The sequence below is a fragment of the Canis lupus genome, chromosome 5, assembly GCF_048164855.1.
Source record: "Canis lupus baileyi chromosome 5, mCanLup2.hap1, whole genome shotgun sequence".
Lineage (NCBI taxonomy): Eukaryota > Metazoa > Chordata > Mammalia > Carnivora > Canidae > Canis > Canis lupus.
The window spans coordinates 26,223,047-26,244,695 of NC_132842.1; the positions used below are offsets into that span (position 1 = coordinate 26,223,047).

The following is a 21,649-nucleotide window of genomic DNA, read 5'->3' on the forward strand; positions in this document are numbered from 1 at the left end:
TGGAGAAACATTGACAGGTGTCTTATGATAGATAATGTTGTTCTTTTCTGCACCATGTTCAGGCAAAATTTATGAGCAACTCATGTAAATGAATGCAGTTTGTATTACATCCACATAGCCAATCCAAGCATTTAATAATCAGTGCCAGTGTTGCTAATTTTTCTTGATTTCCTAATTTCATGGGCTAGCTCCCCTTCTTTTTCTTTCACCTCAATATCATTTCCATCATTTGATACATCTGCCTTTGGAAAACCTGAGGTCTTGTTTATTTTATAGTATAAGAGCCCATGCACACCCTTTCCTTTCCCATCCTTGAGTGCTCTGAAGGTGGGAGGGTCCAGATATTGTAAAGTGGAAGGCATGGATGGAGGACGTGAAGCTGGTTGAGATGCGCTGGAGGGATACCCGGATAGGGTAGTGGAATGAACAGAGAGAGGGAAGACGCAATGTTCCCCTGCATCACAGACATCATCCACCCATTCATTCACCCACTCTTTCACTGAACAAAAATTTGTTGAGTGTCTACTTTGTGCCAGGTGCTAGGTAATAGGAATAAAGATGCATAAGCAGATGTGATCCTGCATTCATGGAGTCTATGGTCTACATGGAGGAGACCATGAAAGCAACATGATTTATTGAGTACTATTGGGAAAAGTGGACATAGAAGGGACCCCAGCCCTAGCTTGGCTTCTTGGAGGAAGAGTCATCTGCTCTGAAACCTGAAAGATGAGGCTGAAATAGCCAGGGACAAGTGGGGAGGGATACAGGAGAGAGACCCTGCAGACTAAGAGGACACTTTGAGTAACTGGCAAATTAAGGACATTTAAAATAGATTATTTCAGCAGGGGAGTGATGGAAAATCCAGGAAGCTTTGGGGGGGGTTGGATATAAGCACCAACTTTTTTTCTGATCTTCTAAGTGCTAAGTAAGTGAGAGGTTTGAGACTCCACTTTAGATTTTTGTGTATAATTTCAGGTGGAGTGTCTTTACTCTGCATTGCCATCACTCCCGCAGCCCCACCTGGACACTGAAACACAGTCTTTCATTAATTACATAGTAGGGATTGAATGTTTTCAATGCAAATGCTTCAGAGGGTTTCCAAACTGCTAAGGAAAAGTCTCACTATGAGTCTTTCCAGTTTCTCAAAGGGAAGGGGGCAGACTTCAGTGCTACAGTGAGTTCAGGGATCTCTGAGTCATAGGAGAAAGGGGGAAATGGGTCTCACACATTCGCATGGTTTCAGAGTTTCACAAATGTCTTCTGTGACTTGATGCTCATTTGTGGAAGAATCTGGAAGGAAGTAGGGCCAGAAGGAAGTGAGGTTGGGGAAAGAGAAGAGAAAAGGATTCTTATACAGGCTTTCTCATCTCTGCTGGGATGGGCTGAGGAGGGAGCACTTCAATGGGAATGCTGATAACTCTTTTACCATCAAATACTATGACCACCATTAAAAGTTCTTCTACGGTTAAGAGCCTGTGCCTGGACCCAGTCAGCAAGATGCGCTGGTCATCAGTGTTGACAGACAGCAAGACAAGGGAGAAAGCAGGGTGCCTGCCTGAGAGTTCACTAAGCTCCAACTTTCCAGCAAAACCGTCTCACAGAGAAACCAGACACTGTATGTACTCCATTGCCATAGATGACGATCAGCCTTTTAATTTTGTAGTTTGAGATAAAGTACCCCTTGATGTATATTTGATTATTAATTATTATATTATTGTTCATTATTTCTGAAAAGTAATAACATGTTTAATAAAAATCTGAGCTACAATAATGAAAATCATTTAGATAATTTCGAGCATTTCAACCTCCCGAGGACTTCAATTTGATTTCTAAAATACAGTAGAAACTTACTAATTCAGACTAATGACAGAGAGCCCCATTGTGAATTACTGAATTTTGCAGATGAATGGGTATGCAAACAGAAAAAAAAATCAAGGAAAGTAAATCACACAATATGCTTTATCCATTTGTCTTGACAATGGCAGTTCAGACTTAACAGTCTATGATAAAACTGTGCTGCGTATCAGTAAATGTATTGTCGCTTGTTTCATAAAGATGATGAAGTCTTGGTGATCAGAAATCTCACTATAGAACTCAGACATTAAATCCTTACTCAGAGATAGCTTTGGGACTGCAGGGGTTTCAAATAATTATCTGGCTTACAAAGTACTGAAGTGAGAACCATGGAGTTCTACTGTAAATGCAAAGCGAGGGACAGAGGTAAAAAAAGATAGTTTAATCCATCTTATGCTTGCCATTTCGTGTTGCTATAATATTTTTTTCTGCAATCATGGGTCTTTTGAGGCAGAAGTGACCTCCTATACATTCTCTTGCCCAACCTCCTAGTCTACTACACTGCTGTATCGATTACGGTTTTATGATTTTTCCTTCAAGAAAGGGCGAGATCCAACCTAATTACATGCCATCCTCCCCTCGCCTGGGAAAGGGCTGCACATTTTGTTATGTGTGGAATGAGACCCAGGCCCAGGGGTAATGTTGGGATTCGGAATGCAACGCACCTCAATTTTTATGACCCATCGTTTTGTGCGACCTCCTTCTCTTCTCCTTTCTATTAAGCTAGATGAATGGTTCTCAACCCTGGCTGTCCACTGAACCACTGGGGAATGATTCAAACACACCATTCCCCACGTGCAGACTTTCTGCCTTGATTGATGATTGAGAGCTGCTTAGAGACCGTACTTAAGAGGGACCCATGTAGAGCTGTCTTTATCTTCAGTTTTCTACTCTGTGTCCTTCCTAGGGCCGCAGCAGCGAGGATCAGGGTAGATGGCAGGGCAGGGTAGGGGCAGGCTGGCTGTCAGGTGGAGGAAGGGAGTAGAAACCCGAGCCCGGCTCAGCAGGCCAGGTTTGAATTCTCAGCCCATCACTCGCTGGGCCACTAGCTAAAACTACTTAACATCCCTCTGCTCAGGTTTCCTCACCTGTGAAATGCAGAAAATAAAACCATCACCTCTAGAGAGTTGTGATGAAATGAGTTAACTTACACCAAGGGTTCAGAACAGTTCTCAGCATGTGGCAAAAACTGTAAGCTTGGCAGTTGTCATTCAAAGGGATCCAGAGGGCAAGGACATCGCTATGTAAGGCCTGCAGGTTCTGAAAAAATTAGGCTGCCGCCCCCCCCCCCGCCCCCGCCCAGGAGACAGCAGAATTGCTGAGGGCTGTCAGGAAGCCTTTGGGTAGGCACCAGACATGGTCTGAAATGGAGACCGTTCTATAGGATCTTCTACTAGAGAAGCAAGCTTATATGAGAAAAGGGCCAAGGGACTAAAATCACTTAGAGTGAAAGATGGGTATACCCAAGCTCTGACAAATTCCGTTCATCGCCAAACCCAGATCTGGAACAGCTGTTTTAGAAGGAAGACTGGTTCTTAAAATGCTTGCTTCTCCATGGAAGGAGCCGTTGTGCACACGTGATGAGCCTGGTTGAGATGTCCCAACCACTGACACAGCCATAGTGACTCCTTGGGGTCGGTGGGGTTGGGGTGGGGTGGGGTGGGGACACCTCGGCAAGGTGAAATCCCAAAGACTGGCAGGTGAGAGACACTGTGGAGGAGAGAATCGAATGAAGAGGAAAATTCTGGCAAGAGCAAAAAGTTAAGCATACCTCCAGCATTCTTCTCTCGAAAGTAAAACCCAGACTTATTGAGGATTTGTAAATTGTTCATTTTGTGGTGAATATTTCCCTTTTTAGTGGCAAAATTTACATTTTTTTGGGGGGGTCTCTTCTTCCTATTCTGTATCTTTTTGTTTCAAGCCAGGCAAGGCTCGGGGGATAGAATACAAGTTTAATACCGGCCTAAGCCAAAACTAATTAGGGAAGCAAACTCGCTGCTCCCCTCAAAAATCAAACATTGCATTCCAGAATCAAGTCAAAATGACTTTTAGATTGTCTGTTATTTGGGAATATCTGTACAGTGGCTCCTTCAATTACCGAGTCTAATTTGGAGTTGACTGCAAATTTAAGTACTTTTAGCAGGAGAAGTTCATGAGTCATTCAGACTAAATCTAATTCATTTGTACAGTATTTCTTGGGCAAAGGTGGGTAGCCAGGGATTCACCTAAGTCTAGAGGAGGGAAAAGCTGCGGTGTGAGGGACTTTCTAAGGGTCCCTAAGCAAGGAGGCAGCTGAAATGGAAAATCGTATGTGCTTTCCACATCTGCACCCTGTCCTGCCTCCTGCTTTTGCCTTAACTTGCTTGCTGGCACCTCGGACTGCTCCCGGCCCCCACTCCCTCTCTCTCTCTTTGCACAAACACACAGAGGCTATCTGGGGGGAAAACAGCCTGGTTATAGCATTGTTCACACATGTGATGTCTACATGCATCTCCGCATCGTGCACATCCTGTGAAAGCCTGGAGACCGTGGTATTTGGATATAATTGAAAGGGCGCATGCTAATTTGGACACTGTGACAGCACCGTAACCAAGATTCACAGTTGCAAATGCTTGACAACTCAGCTATTGGGTGAAAAGAGGGTGATGGGAATCTGATTTGATGGGATGACCCTTTCTGACATGTGAACAAAGAAACCTGCGTATCTATTTTTAACCAGGCTCTGGAGACTTCCAGTAATTGACATTCGGAGCTGAGGCTCCTACTTGTCCCAGTTCCTGGAGAGATTTGCATCTTTTTCCGTGTTTGGGTTTTGTCTGCCTCATCCTTCGGAGCAGGTGGGGAAGCAGGATTCGTCTCTGGGGTGGCAGAAGGCTTTTCAACCCGGAGTCTAGGGTCTTCTACTCCAGGCAAGCTGCGAACACGGTTCCGAGCATTTCTGAGCTGTTCTAGCTGAGGGCCCCTGATAAGCTAAGTCTTGGCATCATGGTTGTGGTTTATCGGTGTAGGGAAAAGGGAGGCATCAAGCCTGCATCCTTGAGTTGAGGTGCAACAGAAGGAATAATGAAGCCAAAACTTGGTAGCCAGGGCTCCTGTGAAGTTTTCTCAAAGGAGGTAGTGATCAGATTGCAAAATTGTAAAGTCTGTGGATTTGGTTTCCGGGGCTTTCCCTTGTCTCACTATCTCTTCTCCACGGTGTTCCTCATTTTGCCCTGTCCGTCTTCCCATATTTGGGTCTTATTCTGTCTTTTCCTAAATAAAACCACTCCCTATAGCAGGGAATGATTGACCCATACTGAGCCATGGGTGCATGGGGCTCATGCACTACTTCTCAGAGTGTGTGCTTTTTATTTTATTTTATTTTATTTTATTTATTAGTTTATTTTAGCATTTTAATAGAAATAAAGCCTTTATGCCAAAGATGTAAAACTTTTGCTTAGGGATTTCAAATATCTAGCAGGGGCCGTATTTTCAGTTGAGGGTAGAGATTGGAATTTTGTTCTTGTTTTTTCCTGGAATTATTATTATGTCAACATTTAACTACTGAGATACAACTTCTCTCTATTTAAGCCCAGCCTCCCCTAAGATGAAGGTAGGAAGAGTGTGAAATGTGGAAAATATTTTCATGGTGCCATTCTATTCTTCACCATCATCAGAAGGGTTACTGGTATTTTCTAAGTAAAATGCAAATCTCTTCACTCCAACTGAAAGCCAGAAGTAGTTAATAATGGCTCTTAGAGTAGAGACCGAAATCCTTTGGGAGGCCAGCAAGGTCCCCGGAGGTTGCAGCCTTCTCTGGCTTCTTCCTGAACTCTCCCCACCCCACCCTTGATAGGGCTTTCTCCAGCTCCTCAGCTATAAAATCCAGTCTGCCTCAGGGGACCACCTCCTCCACACCAGGACATCTGATCCTCCCTTATCTCTCTGCCTGAAAGTTGCACCCTCACTTCTCCCGTCCTCTCCATCCTCCACCCCACCTGTCTATCTAGATGACTACAAATCACCCTGCAGATATTGGAGCAAATGTCACTTCCTCAGGGAATATTTTGATGATTAGGTCTCATCTCCTTGTTATTTGCTCTATTCTTATCCATTACAGCACTGAGACAATTTGCAATTATACCTCTATTTGTGCCATTATTTACTGAGTGCCCAAGTATCCATTTCCATAAGGACGAGGGCTGCATGCGAAGCATTTACCACTGATGTTCCCATCTCTAGCACACTGCCTGGCTCACAGGGTGCAATGAGTAGCAGTTATGACGTCAAGCAGTTTACGTACATAACTGACAAATTATATCGAAGCCCTGAAGTTTCATAGAAATTTTCTCCCATCCTGACTGAATGATCATCATGATGGTAAGTTTAGTGACCAGAAGAGACCTTCAATGGAGTTGTCTTCAAAACATGTATTATTTTCTTGGCGTTTGATATGTATGGCTCCATGTTTATACACACATACACATGCAGCGTAATTGGGATAATATTTAATTTTTCAAAGGATCCTTTTCATCTTCTAACATATTTTCTTATCAAAAAAATCTCTGTGAGTAAAGTAAGGCATTTTACTCTGAAAAAATTAAGATACATGTCTATATATACATACATATCATCTTATAGCAAGATGTATATCTTACTACAGTGTGTAGTAGTAGTAGTTACCTACTATAGTATATAGTGTATATATATGTATAGTGTTGGTATATAGTAAATATATATATATATAAAATATACATATTACCTTAGTGTATATAGCACATAATATATATACACACTATAGTTTGTATCTCCTATGCTACATAGCATGTATATAGCATATATACTGTATATGTACCAATTTACTAGTGTATAATTATATATATAATGGATATACAAGCTTACCACCATATTACATATATTTACAAAGAACCACACTGTAGGCTAATTGCAAAGATAGACTTCATTACTGACTTGTGTAATCAAGAGTGACGGTTAAGATAGTGTTGACTCTGTGTGGGTGTTGTTGAGAAGCTTGGCTCTAGACAGCCCTTCCTTCCGTGTTGGCGTGTGTGAAAATGGCTCTTCTGCTGTTTGCTTATGCTAATAAATGGATGCTTTGAGAAGTCTTTCATTGCTGACTTTTCTATAAAGTGAAAGGGAATAAAACAGTAGTCAGTCAGGAAGCAGTTCAGCCGAAAATGTGTTTGCTGCACAAGCACATTATTGGACCAGAGCCTCAGACCTACAGTTCATTGAGGATGCTGTTCCGCTCTTTGGATGATAATCCTGAAAACTAATGGATGTATGATTTTAAGAAAGTATGTGGTTTCTCTTTTTTAGGTACATGAGGTTAGGAAGCACAACAACAACAACAAAAAGAAAGCTACACCTATGTTTCATGTACTTTGCATCAAGGACTCTGCTCAGTACTTCTGGTTTTTAAAAAGATTTATGTATTTATTTAGGAGAGAGAGAGAGAGAGAGTGAGTGGGAGGGGCAGAGGGAGAGGGAGAGAGAATCTCAAGCAGAGTGCAGAGCCCGACGAGGGGGCGGGGGGGCTCCATCTCACGACCCTGAGATCATGACCTGAACTGAAACCAAGAGTCAGGTGCTTAAACCAAGTGTGCCACCAGGCACCCCAGCACTTCCATATGTCTTATCTCTTATTTAACTCTCCCCATATGCTGAGAGACATAGGTATAGTTAGTGACATCTTACAGCAGAAAACTCAGTTAACCTGCATAATCAGTAGCCTGATTTGTGGAACGGTTCTACCGTTCTGAGCGCCAGGAGTCAATTCCATTGGCTTAGGATCCTCTCCTGAAGCCCCTTTTCCAGTTAACCTGAATACTCCACCAGAGATTTACTGTCCTATTAAATGAGTTTCTAGGATCTATGAAGTGAAATGGCTGGTGTCATGTCAGGGCTTGTGGGTTACGATCCCAGCCCTCATGATTGCCTACAGAGCTGGTCTGTATACTGTTACCAGGTCTCAAACCTTGCCCTAAGCACTGCTTCGGAGCATTCTTAATGAGATGGATTTCCTGTGGTGCTCTTTCTTTGCAATGGACAGCGATCATCCAAGAGCTGCCCTGGTAATCTATCATCACTTCCCTACATCTCTCTCCCATTGGAAACATCCTGCAAACAACCACTACCATATTGGTAATTCCCAGGCATTGTTGGTGCCCTGTCTTGCTATTTATTAAGCCCTGTAGTCATTTGTTATACTCGACTTCCTCCAAAACCCACATTGGATGCTTGCTCTAGGTAGACTGCTACTTCTTTTGCCTTGCTCTAAGTCAGGTTGTCATAATAACATGTCCTAGTCATGATACCAAGCATCTTAAATATATTTTATTAGCTAATCCATAACACCACATTGTGAGATAGGAAATATGGTAATCCTCCTTTTTTTTTTTTTTTTTTTTTTTTAAAGAAATTGAGACAGCCACAAAAGTGTTCCTTAGGACATACTGCTTGTAGGAGGTTGAGCTGAGATTTTTGCCTCCAGGTGTTCCGTCTTTACCCTGAACTATGGCCAACCAGTACATACTGATGGGAACCTGATGAGGGCACCTGGGCATTCTTGACTTAGTTTACTACTTTTATTTTGGCAAGTCAGAATATCATACGTAGTGTACTGCTTTAGCACACATGTGAGTAACTCTTGTTAAATGAGACACATAGATCATTTTAATAACACAGAATTGAAAAACAGGAAACATACTTGTCTTATATAACTCAAGCCTCAGACATAAGGGAATTTCAGACTGGAGTACCTCATACCCTGGAGGTGACACCTGCAACTCAGACGTGGTAATGAGCCAGTCAAGTCAAGTTACAAAATTACAAGGTTCTGGAATTTTCAAGTGTGAGGTCAGAGAATCTTCTGTCATGGAGGAAATCTGTAGAGTCTCAGACAGTAATGAAGAAGAGGAGAGAATTTGGAATTTGGAGGAATGATAGAAAGACGAAGTATAGTTGTGACCAGAGACCGTAGGTCCTAACAACGGTGAGTGCATATCTCACCCTTTGTTCCACAGAGCTAGCTACCATTTAAACCTCATTCTCAATCCTATCTACTCTGACTTCTGTCTGTGGAACTCCATCTGGTGTTTGGATTATTATCAGCCTGGGAAATATTTTCTGTGGGATTTCATATTTGATTTCAATTATGTTTGATGGGATTGGATTTTAAATTTAGTAGAAAAATGTTATGTGTATGTATATGGAGGCAAGTTTGTTAAAATATACGTATTTCAAAATGAATCTACAGCATAATGCGGAAATACTTTCACTTCTGTTTAAAATCTTTGGGTGAATATAGGGTTTTCTTTGCAAATGTTGGGAAAAATACTCAATCATTTGTTAATCCGGGGTCTTTGGCAAATCTGTTTTGTGCCGCGGTGATATCCATAGCTTTTTTGGGTGTTGGCTTAGGAGCAAATGCATTGGCATAAAACCATCCTTCAGCAACTTTTGTTAACACCTTTAGCCTCTGTGTCAAAAAACATTTCACAGTACTACGAAGTATATTCAAATACTAGTTTTAATTTTTCATGTTATGATTTTATTAAATATACTTTTTTGACCCAATATGTAGCAACAGTGATAAAAGATTATGGTACTCCAAAAGGAAACCATTCATTTTCTTACAACCAATTATATTGTCATGGATTAGTCTTAAGGTATTGATTCCATTTTTAAGGAAGCCAGATGCTATAAATCTTGTAAAGGTGCTGTGAATACTTAGTTGTCAGAGAGCAATGCACCCTGGATTTTCTCTGTCCTGGACATGCAGCAAGTATCCTATTGGCTTAGTTCATTGTGGTATAAAGTCATCAGTAAATTTGGGAAAGCCACAAACAGAAAGAGTATGGGCAGGAACTGGGCAGCATAGGAGAACAGTGATGATAATCTATTGGCCTCGTTCTTTCCGAGTGTGGTCATGGGGATGGCATCTTTGAAATCTCATAGCATTGCTTCAGTGTTCCCTATGTGGAAAAGCAGTGCAGATCTGTTCATAAATAAGTATTCTATCTCCTACCTCACAGGGTTCTGCAGCGTAGAGTTACCTGATAAGTCCATGCTGCAGTTACAGGACCTACAGTTCTTATCTCGATAGTAGAACAATTAGTGCATCTGCTGCAATGTTGAAAGGAAAGAAATGCAGGTAAAATGTCCCCAAATTAAAAAAAAAAAAAACAAAACTCTGGAGTGACCATAACAAAGCAAATTCTCACAACTCAAGGAGTTTTGATAAATGTGTTTAGGAGTGTTAGAAATGTGGCAGCCACAGGGAAACGTGTAGCTTAGAAAGAACAACCGTAAAAGTTTTAGATGCCAGAATCACAAGTTGGAATGGAAGAAATGATTTTGCTATTTGGTCCTTTGAGAAGGCCCATTGCTCCTTTTGGCAGAAATTCCCAGACATTCAGGCTGTTCTGATCATTTATTTCCCTCCTGCTTCAGGTAGTGAAGTGCCAGTGGATTGGGGAGTAAAGATGTGGGGGTAAGAGAAATTATGTAAATGTTGTGTGCCGGCAAGACAAATTTCAATCCCTTGAGGTCTTTTAAATGGTATTAATTCTAGAAATAAGACACAAAATTTAACCTTTTCATGCTAATAATGATTTCATAAAGAAAAACTCGTTAGTAAAGGTGACAAATATGAAGTTCTATTGAACATTTAAATTCCAGAATCTCAGTGAATGCCCCAGGGAGATATTTACCCAGCCAATGACTTTCTGATGTTATTAAGAAGTAATTTATTCAAGAAAGTCTCCATTCATGAGTTTACATAAGAACAATATCTACTTTACAAAGGCTTGTGTTCTCAATATAGCACATACCTAATTTACAATGACTTTTGGTTAAAATTTTCATTAGGTTGGTTCAATAGTATTTGATAATTTTAATTTAGTTTTATGAGATCCCAGGTTCCCATTTATAGGAAGAGAAAATGAATGCAGAGGAAATAAATTTTTAAAGAGCAAATTTATCTCTCAAATGAGCTCTGCTAATTTCAGCAGTAAATCTCAGGTGGAGGAAAGTTAACCTTTAGTATTTCTATGGCAGTCCTTTTGGGCATAGACTATGGGCATCCATTAAAAAACAGCTCAGACTCACAGCATCAGTGCTTTGCAACTATGCCGATATGCATAGAGACTCTACGACTCTCTTCTGTGAAATGCTGAAATGGAAAAGGAGCCCCAGGGTTTAAGCATAGGATGTTTTCATGGGTCCAAGCACAGGAAAGGAACAGTGGTCCTCAAGCATAAATCAGGCCCATGAAAACATAACCAAAATAGATGAAAAGTGAATGCTACAGGTTTCTGAAACAAGGGTTAAGGAGTATACAATTACGAGAGGTCAGGAATTTAGGTAGGACAGCCATGATTCAAGCTTTAGTCAAGAAAGTGAAATCAGGGCAGACTCAGAGTCCCGAATGGAGGATGAGAAAGCCACGTCATGGAGCCTGCCTGTCATCGGAGGTGGACCAGCCCTAACAATGTGATGCAGAATTTGCCTGCTTGATTGGAGAAGGGATGAGTTAGCAAGAGGTTGTGGTATGTGTGTACAAGTGTGTGCACGCATGCATGGGCTTACACATACACACACACACACACACAGAGAAAGTTAAGGTTTTTTAGCAACTAAGTTTTCAGTTAAAGCTATCTGATACAGACTTCATGGGGATAACTCCAAACTCTTTTCCAGTTAATCTGCAAATAGTTTAGGGCAATGAAAAGTGAAACACCCCCCACCCCCATCTTATCAACAAATTGAATGAATATACTATTTGCCACCAAGGAAGCAAGTCTAACCTCTCACAATATTGTCCCATATTGACAGATGGATTGTAGATAAAATTCTCTGTCATATCATTCAGCAGGGTACTGAAAATGTAGCTATGGGTCTTTTGTGGGTGCCAAAGACCACAGAAGGCAATCTAGTCCCTGCCCCACACTACCTTTCTGAACTGGCCTCTTTCCTCCCTCTCTTCAGTAAGGAAGAGGATAGCTAAGCAATTATTCAACGAGTTTGATCAACATAGAAAACCAACCTAGACCATTCATTCACCTTCTGCATGTCAGCTTCTGTTTACTGAAGGCTCACTTGTGCAAATGTCTGTGGTCTATTAGGATGTTTCCTAGCCATATTTGGAACAGCCTTCTGGTTTCATCAGTAGGCATCCTGGGCTATAAAATCAACCTCAGATCAAGTAAAGATTCAAATGAACATCAACTAGTTTTTTTAGGTCTTGATCCTTGAGGCAGCATATAAAACCACTGAAACCAAAGTCAAGAGCCCTGTGTGATAGTTGTATATGGACTATCCAATCTGTCTAAAATACATTCTGCTAGAGTTAGCAGTGAATCTACAGAATATATTATGTGTGATTGTCATTGTCATTATAAGTTACAACTCTGTATTTTATGGTATATAATGAAATGAGATGATAAAAGTGACATCAAGCTTTGGATTCCAGTGTCTAAATCACCCGTTTTATTCATCGTTTGGCAGCTAAATGTCTTTTAAATACTGTGCAACGTTTTATGATTTAATGTTTGCCTAAAGAATGGAAAGCTGCATTACTAAGTAGAATCAGACCGTACCACATAAAACCACCAGAAGACAGGTGTTTAATCTAGTTTCTTTTGGCCTCTGAGAAGAAGAGTACAGGATCCATCTATCTCCAGACACCCCATTCTCCAAGGTTCATCAAATTCATGCTCTTCACCAAGCAAATTAAGAGTTTACCTGCTTTCCACTACTACATTTAACTTGTTCTAAAAATCCCTTCAAGCTCATCTTTTCTACTAAGAAATTGATATTTTGGTCTCTGGTGGTCATTTGTGTTTAGCCTTCTGTCTTTGTTGGCTTTGCTGTGACCAAAGAGAATTCATCATTAGGTAAGAATCTTAATTCCCAGTAGTTAAGAGTTCAGTGAAGTAGCTTCCAGTGCTATGAATATTAGGTGCCTGCTAGTTTTCTTGAAGACTCCAAAGCCTATGCGCCTTGTTTCTCTGATTTAGGAGCTTCAAATCAGGACATTGTATTCCTGTGATGGGAGGTGGCCTAATTTGACAAGGCACTCATGATTTGTGATTTTTATTTTATTGAACCCTCTGTCAATAGAAAGAGCTCTCCATCCCTCTCCCCCCCATCATTCATATTCCTGATAAGAATGGTAAGAAACAGCTGCAGCCATTCCAAACTCACTTTGTTTTGACTCTAAATCCAATAAATAATCATGGTCAACCCTCACATTAACAGAGGAGCAACCCACTTTGTATTGAGACCTCCATGAAGTGAGGGGGTCTATGACAGTCCTATTACTCCCTAGAATGTCCACCCATCTGTTGGCTCATATTAAAATGATCCCAATTCTCTATTACCAATGCTTCCTCCATTCATCCCAAGGCATGAATTCCAGGCAATATGTGAAAATTGTAACACAGATAAGTCCCCAAGATGTTATTAATCATTCCTCTAGGTGCAGGAATTTTGCAAGTTTTTTATTCTTTTTTTTGTAGAATAGGAGGCCATGACAGTAGAAATTTTAAAGAGAGGTGGAGAAAGGGGATCAAGAAAGAGGGAGATGGATAAGAAACTGAAAATTCAGGGACTCGGGAGACACTCTTGCCTAACGGCCTTTGCCTTTGGCTCTCTTAACAAAACTCTAGGGTTTGACAGGCTCTAAATTGTTTCTTGTCACCCTCTCAATTAGAGAGGCTAATCCTAATATTAATGAACACTGCTGAGCAATAAAATGTAAAATATCTTTCCTCTCAAAACCAAGAAATCATATATGATCCAGATCACAACTACAATCCATGCAATGCATATGTATTTTAAGATTAAGTAACTTTTCCTTTCCCATCTGTGCTCTAAATCTGTGCCATATGTCACCTAACAAGGTATTTTCCATTATTCTTTTATTCAGTTCACTGCATTTTGTTCCTCTTGTCCCTTGAAAATTAGCCTGTCTGTAATCAGAAATCACTTCCATTCACAGTTCAGTGCATCTACTGTAGATGTGGCAAATGCTTGTTTACAGAGCTGGTAATTGGATTAAAACATTGAAAAGAAACAGAAAAATGGAATGTATTGAAAAAATAAAAAACACAAGCATAAAATCAACAAAACCAAAACAAATTAAAAAGCTCTAATGAATAAAATTGCTATTAATGGAAATCATTTATCAGTACAATGTTCCTGAGTTTGCAGTCCTCAATATTCAATTGAAATGATATTTAAAAACCTATAAGAGAAAAAGGAAAAGGATTCTGAATAGCTTTTCTGCGAGCATGACTTGAAATCGTTGATTAGTTTCTGTGTATCTTCTGGGCTGTTGTGAGAAATGGTCAGTCCAAAAATCTTTACCAGGTCTCGATACAGAAATACCACAGTCAGGAAAGCACTGCTGTGTTAAGTTATTTAAGGAAAATTAATTATTCTTTCAAATTTGGTATTATTATTTTGATACTTAAAAACACAGAAAAGAAAAAGTATGTATGACGTCTTTCCACACGGCCTTGCTGAGTGGTATGAACAGGTGATTGTGACGCTGACAGCATTGGGCATAGTGTGCCATTTTGTCAATTCAAGAGTGATGGGGTTGGTATATAGTTGACAGTTTGCAACCTAAAAACTAAATCCATAGGCCTAATTTTCTGAACATCCTTCCAATAACCTTATTCAAAATATTTTTTTTAAAGAAGCCAATGTTTTAGGAAAACAAAACAACTTGCAATCAAATAAACCAAGAGTAGTACAGGAATGTGAAATCAATTAGTCATACAGGAATGCCAATATCCAACAACAGGTAAACTTTGATATAAATGGGATCCAAAGAGACACAGGATCAGATTCAACAGTAAACAAAACCCAGAAGAGAAAAATCCAAAGAGATACAACAGAACCATTCACATATCAGAAAGCATAAAGCAAAAATCAAATAATCAAATCCATGTGATTAAAGTACCACCACTACCTTTAGTAGGTGTCTTCAGGTAGTTCATCTTAAGCCTACAGAAGAGAAGAGCTCTTACCTGCTTGGCTGGATCACTTCTTTCTTTAGTTCTGTAGACCTAAAGATGAAAAAAAAAAAAAAAAAAGAAATGATTAAGTTCAGTTCTTGAATTTGAGAAAGATATTCTAGGCTAACATATTTCTAAAAAAATTGCTCTTTTTTTTTTTGTTAAAAATGTTGCCATAAAAGCGACGTATAACAAGTAAGCCAATGATATGACTTTTGTGTTATTTGCTATCACTCATTGCTCATTGCATTCACTGGGGGACCCCTTCATTCTCAGGGTAAAATGATAGTGCTGCATTAACTGATTTCTGATTTCTGCCACACCTCTGTTGATAAAATGTTTACTAGAGTTTTTCTATGTTGCTTTGGGGATTTTGATGTCTGATGTTTACCTTTAATTTGATCCATGTCGATTGAATTGGGGGGTAGGAAGAAATTAATACCCTTCTTCTGCCACTGAAATTCTAAGGACTTAATATCAGAAATGACTGTAGGAATCAGCTTGGTCTATTTTCTTATGCTAGAAAATCTAGAACATCGACTAGTTGTTCTGGTCCAACGCTTAAAAAAAAACAAAAAACCTATTTACTATGTGCAACATTGTTATTTTTTGGCCAAGCAATACAAAGGGGGTTCTAAAATGTTTTAGGTGAGTTACATTTCGCTTTTGTGATTGTCAGTGGTATAAGATTGATGAATTAGTGAGAAATGAGGAGTATTCTATTATAAATGGAAAATGTGAACCTAATGCTAGAAACCCCGAATCCTTTAGCCTAGACCTAGAATATGGGTAAACGTGGGCCAAATCCAGCCTGCTACCTGTTTCAATAGGATTAATGAGCTATAAATGTTTTTTTACCTTATTAAATGGTTGAAAAAATCAAAATAATATCTCATGGCATGTGAAAATTGCACAAAATTCAAATTTCAGTTTCCATTAATAAAGTTTTATTGGAACATGGCCACACACATTTGTTTATATGCTGTCGATGGCTGCCTTCATTCTACAACGGCAGAGATGAATAGTTGGAACAGAGAGGATATGGACTACAAATTTTATTTTTATTTTTTCCAAAGATTTTATTTATTTATTTGACAGAGAAAGAAAGAGAGAGAGAGAGAGAGAGTGCGCGCACCAGCAGGGGGAGAAGGAGAAGCAGATTCCCTGCTGAGCTGGGAGCCCTATGCGGGATCCCAGGACCCTGGGATCATGACCTAAGCTGAAGACAGGTGCCCCTGGCCTACAAATTTTAAAATATTTACTACCTGGTCTTTTAAGAAAAACTGTATTGACCCCTGGCTTATGCTATGATTGAGCTCATCTTTGTTGACCCTAAAAATTAAGGTTAATCCATATAGATAGGTGAGTGATAGCTTTTATTAAAATAAATATGACTGTATTTCATTCTGGGGTCATCTAGGTCACTCATCGCCGACCATGAAGGGCATACTCATGGTCCTTAAAAGGAGTCCTTAACTATTTGTGCATGAAGTTCTAGATTGGCTTCATTGCTGTACTATAGTTACTTATCAAATCTACTTTTTATCTTATAACAAGACTTCAACACTCTCCTTTCTATTTGATAAAAATATCTAGAACATTAAAACAGTATGGAATAAATAGAAAATAAAGAAGCAAAACACAATATATAAGTATACATATAATGATTTATATGAAGCATTTGTATGATGTTCAAAGACAGAAACACTATATTTTTCATGACAATTATATAAGATATATATATATATGTACATATATATAATATGTATATTCATATATGTGTAGAAAAGGATTAACCTAGCTCCAAGAGAGGTCTGGCCTTTGCCCTTTGCTTTGCTCTTGGGAAGTAATTCATAAGCCTTTGGAATATCCTGCCTGATAAGAGTGCCATTGTTTATCTCAGGGCCAATGTGATTTACGTGATTTATGGCATCAAGGGGGGCCTTGGATCATGCTCTATCACCTCAAGTTCTGGAAGAGCTGGAGACAAAGGTCAGCCCAGCAGATAATCCCATGCTTATGTGACGAAGTCTCCCCCCAAAAAACTGGACACTGAGGCTTGGATGGGCTTGTATGGTTGTAATACTGTGTACATATTGTCACATGTCTTCTCTAGGAGAAGTAAGCACTATTCATACAACTTCCCAGGGAGGGGACAACCAAATGCTGTGCTCTGGGAGTCTTCCTGCCCCTTGTGCTGCTTTCCTTGGCCGTTATTCTGCCTTTCACTGTAATAAACCATCATCGTGAGTATAGCAGCTTTAGTGAGTTCTGTGTATCCTTCCAGCAAATTATGGAACCTGAGATTGGTTTTGGGGACCTGCTAGCTTAGGGCTGGCATTAGAGGTGAGGGTAGTTTTGGGGACCCCTGAAGACTGTAGTATATATGTATGTGTGTATATATCACAAAAAAATCACCATTAATAATCATTAATGTTTATCAGGGTTCGATAGTGAGCATGACATGGGGATTCTAGGAGTTAGCATCCTAGGATCTGATGATGGTTAAATGGATATTAACATATAATTATTCTTTAAGCCTTACATATACATTTTATAAACTCTTCTGTTATTATGGTATCTCATTTTTTTAAAAAAAAGAGGTAAAATCTCCCTATAGAGCATGTTACTATAAACACATACAGGCATACATACACATAGGGTCCACTGAAGGATTGAAAGCATTCAGCTTCAGGAAAGGTTGCCATTCTGTCCTTAGTCTTATTACTCAAGGACTATTACCTATTTTTCACAAAAAAGTCACTTTGTTGTTCAAGGATCAAAATCATAATTCCCATGGTCATGTGCTAGAACATTGGTTTTAGTTTCTTTCATTCACTATTTGCTGGAGTCTTAGAAATTCTGTCCCACTTACATGTGTATTTCTCTTGTTTTGACTTAATTGTAGTAGAATGAACAACTTTTGTATAGGTTAGATGATGAAATGGCTAATATCTTAGCTACACATATTATCATAATAATCAACTATAACTTCCTCTGCTTACAAGAACTGAGATTTCTCTCTCCCTTTCACCATCTACCCCAGTTCTGGGACTACTGTGTGCTTGGGTAAATAACTTTAAACTGATTGACCACAAGGAGGGTTTAAACCCATCAACGCTTGGTCCCCTGTGTCCACAGAGATCCATTTATGTCCAGTTTCTAGACTCTTTGCAACCATTGCATGTCTACACAGCACAGGCACTACTGTCATATGGAAAGATCACCAACATCTTCCATGCAGGGAAGAGAAGATTGAAAAAAAGCACATGATTCCTCAGAATCAGTTCACTGAACTTCTTTAGTAGTTGCCAAGTAAGTGCTTAGTGTCTGACAAATCTGATGATAGCCCCACAATAGGGATGTTTTTATATGGTAATAGGTAAAGCAATTCTAAGTATTCATTTAACTTCTTAAGGTATCAGATATAATTTATTGACCTTTAAAAATAACCTAAAAATCCACAGTTTGGAAATATTTTTGCTAGATGTTGGGGGTATGAATCTCTCTTATGAAATAATAAAATTATAGGTAACAAAGGCAGAAGGATGATAAAGATTGGTGGTAACAAGTTGCATCGAATTGTCAGAGTAGGCCAAAGTAGAGTTTTGCTACAGACCTTTATCAGTGGTCTGCTCAGACAGAGGGATACATGTATACTAAAGCCAGAAACTTACCAGGTCATCTTATAAAGTTACTGTCTTTCTGAAGTCACTCAGATCCATGGTCAGAAAGTCAATTCCTGGTAATTGCATTACCTGGACTTCATCTGATTCTATTGTTCACGTGGCCCCAAATAATCAGGCCACTCTCATTGATTAGTGGCTTATTCTGGCCAACTGAACAATTCAATCAAATTGACCCTATGGCAACTTGTTTCATTGTTTAGCAGATAGCAGTTAGGATTCCCCCAAAGCCTGAGTCAGCCATATTTGAATCACTGAAAGCACTAAACACAAAGCTACTTCCAAGGAAAGAATGTGGTGGAGAGCAAACCACGGGGTAGCACCACCATGTGTTGTTGAAAGTGGAACTCGGACACCCTAAGGAAGGTTCTCCCATTTTATTGTGTGTGACAATCACAAGTTAGTGCAACTTTTGTAGAAATGCTGATTTCTAAGCTCCATTCCAGAGACACTGATTCAGTATGTTGTATTGGGGCCCCAGGGATATGCATTCTCAAGAGCTTCCCAAGTCATTCTGATATTGATGATTAGAAAAACACTAGCCCGAAAATGTCAGAACTGCTTCTAAGCTTCAAAAATGTCACCACAGAATTCATGCGCTGAAGGCCTGGACCTTGCAGTGGCCTCACATTCTATGACCTAGTAGGAAAGGTTATATCCAATGGTCCTGTCCACAAGCCATAAGATTCATATGGCCATTATATAAATGGTACTTACTTGGCTTCCATATAATTTTGAGAATGTAAAGGATGTGACCCTCTGAAAGCATCCTATTAACATCATGTAAATGTATACTCTAATGTCCCCAGGGAATACTCTTGGCAGATTTCCTTCCCTAGACTACACATTGCTAGCGGTCATCATTACCTTACAGCTGTCAAATAAAACCATGAGCAGCTGGCTTGAATTGGTCTGCCTTTTTTTTTGGACTATATTAAAAGATTTTATATTGTTAATAAATGGAGACAATTAAAGGTTAAGTATTTAGCTCATCCAGCCCTTAGAATAATGACTAATTATAAAGACAGTTTCAATTTAATTCCCCAAATTTAAATTTGGCATTCACAGTTATTAAAAGTGTAAGAGCTAAACCATAAACAACCTGTTTTATTTTTTGTCAAATTTTAATCAGAATTCTGTTATTCGGAAAGTGACCTGTTTTGTCTAATGGTCACAGCTGGGCTGGCCTATCAGTTAGGGTATTATTACTCTCATTGGAAACTCAAACTGAAAATCTACTTAATTTAGTTCAACAATTGTATGCCAAGTATGTGCTATGTTTAAAGCATGTATGAGACTCAGCCCTTGCCTGCAAGAGAATGAAATCTTAAGTAGCAATGATATGAAAAATGTGTCAGATCTCTAAGAAAAGTTCAAGTGCCTAAGGTTCAGAGGGAAAGGAAATTGTATCTTGTGAGGATAAATGAACATGTCATAAAAAAGGGGGTATTAGTAATGGCAGTTAAGCATGGGCTGTGTTGAGGAAATACGTACTCCAATCTGAGTGGCCTGCCGATTGCATTTTGGGAGTGATAGTAGATGATAGACCTGTTATCTTTCCATGTGTTTGGGCCCTGGCTCCTAGCAAGGCAACGCTAATTTCAAGATTAGGATCAAGATTTGCACAACCCCTTCAGAAAAAAAAAATATGTCATGAATAGTTTGGAAATAAAATCATGTTATTTAGCTTTCCACACTGTAGCCTGGTGGGAGCCAACAAGATGATGTTCTGTTCCCTAGCTGTGTGAGCTCACTCGTTCTCTCTGGGTCTTCATTTCTTCACTTGTGCAATACAATTCTTAGGACTCCTCCTGATTTCTCAGGAACATCAACATAATAAAAACTTCTATTTGATTGGATGCCTGGGTGGCTCAGTGGTTGAGCTTCTGACTTGGGCTCAGGGAGTGATCCCAGTGTCCTGGGATCGAGTCCCGCATCAGGCTCCCCACGGGGAGCCTGCTTCTCCCTCTGCCTGTGTCTCTGCCTTTCTCTCTCTCTCTCTCTGTATCTTTCATGAATAAATAAATAAAATATTTTTTAAAAAAGCAACAAAAAACCCCTTCTATTTGATTAAGATTTTACTCTTCTCTAAACAACCCATATGTTATCTCTGTTGATTTCTATAACCAACCTTGCAGGGAATTTGGACTGATGTTTTAATCTTCAATTTTGCAGGTGAGGGAAGAAGTAAACCAAGAGAAGAAGAAAAGTATATTGTCTGAGACCACGCTGCTTTCGGTGAAAGGGCCACAGTTCAAACCCATGTCTACTGCCACTAAAAACCGCCATTAAGCTGCCTCTCTTCACAGTGAGGAGTGAATAGGGTGGATATACAAACATTGTGTAATACAGACAATGTCAAAACTCCATGAACTATAGCCCAAGTAATATTCTTGTTCAAATCTCTAGATTTTTTTATATATAACTTTTAAGGAAAAAAGAAACCATTAAAAGTGAAGAATCATAAAATGACAACAAATAAAAGTTTATTTCAGAGAAAGCAAAATAGAAATAACCAGGTCAAGCAGATATAGTAAGTGTCTCTGATACAATACAACACTTCATCCAAAGTGCAACACTCAATCCATTTTTTTGGCCAAAAAACACTTAACACAAACTTATCAGGCCTCTAAATTGCACCTTCCACTTTATAAGAAACATAACAGATAGGAGAATAAGCTGAATGGCAACCAAGAGGAAGCAACCAGTCAAATCCCGAAGGTGGGGCACCCTGTTGGGACAACTTTCTTGGCCTCCTTAACAGATGAAGGTCACGAACTGGAGGATGGCATTGAGCAATGTAGGGAGTGGTGGGAGGGGAGGATTGAAAGAGACCTGAGGAGAATCTGGGGTGCTATCCTAACTGCAGTGATGATCTCACGGATGACTACATACAGTAAAACCAAATTGTATGTTTTTAAGTATGTGCAGTTTATTGTATAAACTGCAATAAACCTAAGCTTTTCTTTTTTTTTTAAATCCATGAAGTCTATCCCTTTATTTTTTTAATTTTTATTTATTTATGATAGTCACACAGAGAGAGAGAGAGAGGCAGAGACACAGGCAGAGGGAGAAGCAGGC

At 39.5% G+C, this 21,649-nt stretch overlaps 1 protein-coding gene across 1 annotated transcript in view; it reads right to left on the reverse strand.

Annotated features, from left to right (window-relative positions):
- CELF2 (CUGBP Elav-like family member 2) overlaps positions 1-21,649 on the reverse strand; it is an 815,242-nt gene that overhangs the window by 607,607 nt on the left and 185,986 nt on the right. The window contains exon 2 of the mRNA XM_072825857.1: positions 14,895-14,933. The gene's annotated coding sequence lies outside the window, so the exon portion shown is untranslated. The remainder of the gene's footprint in view (positions 1-14,894; positions 14,934-21,649) is intronic.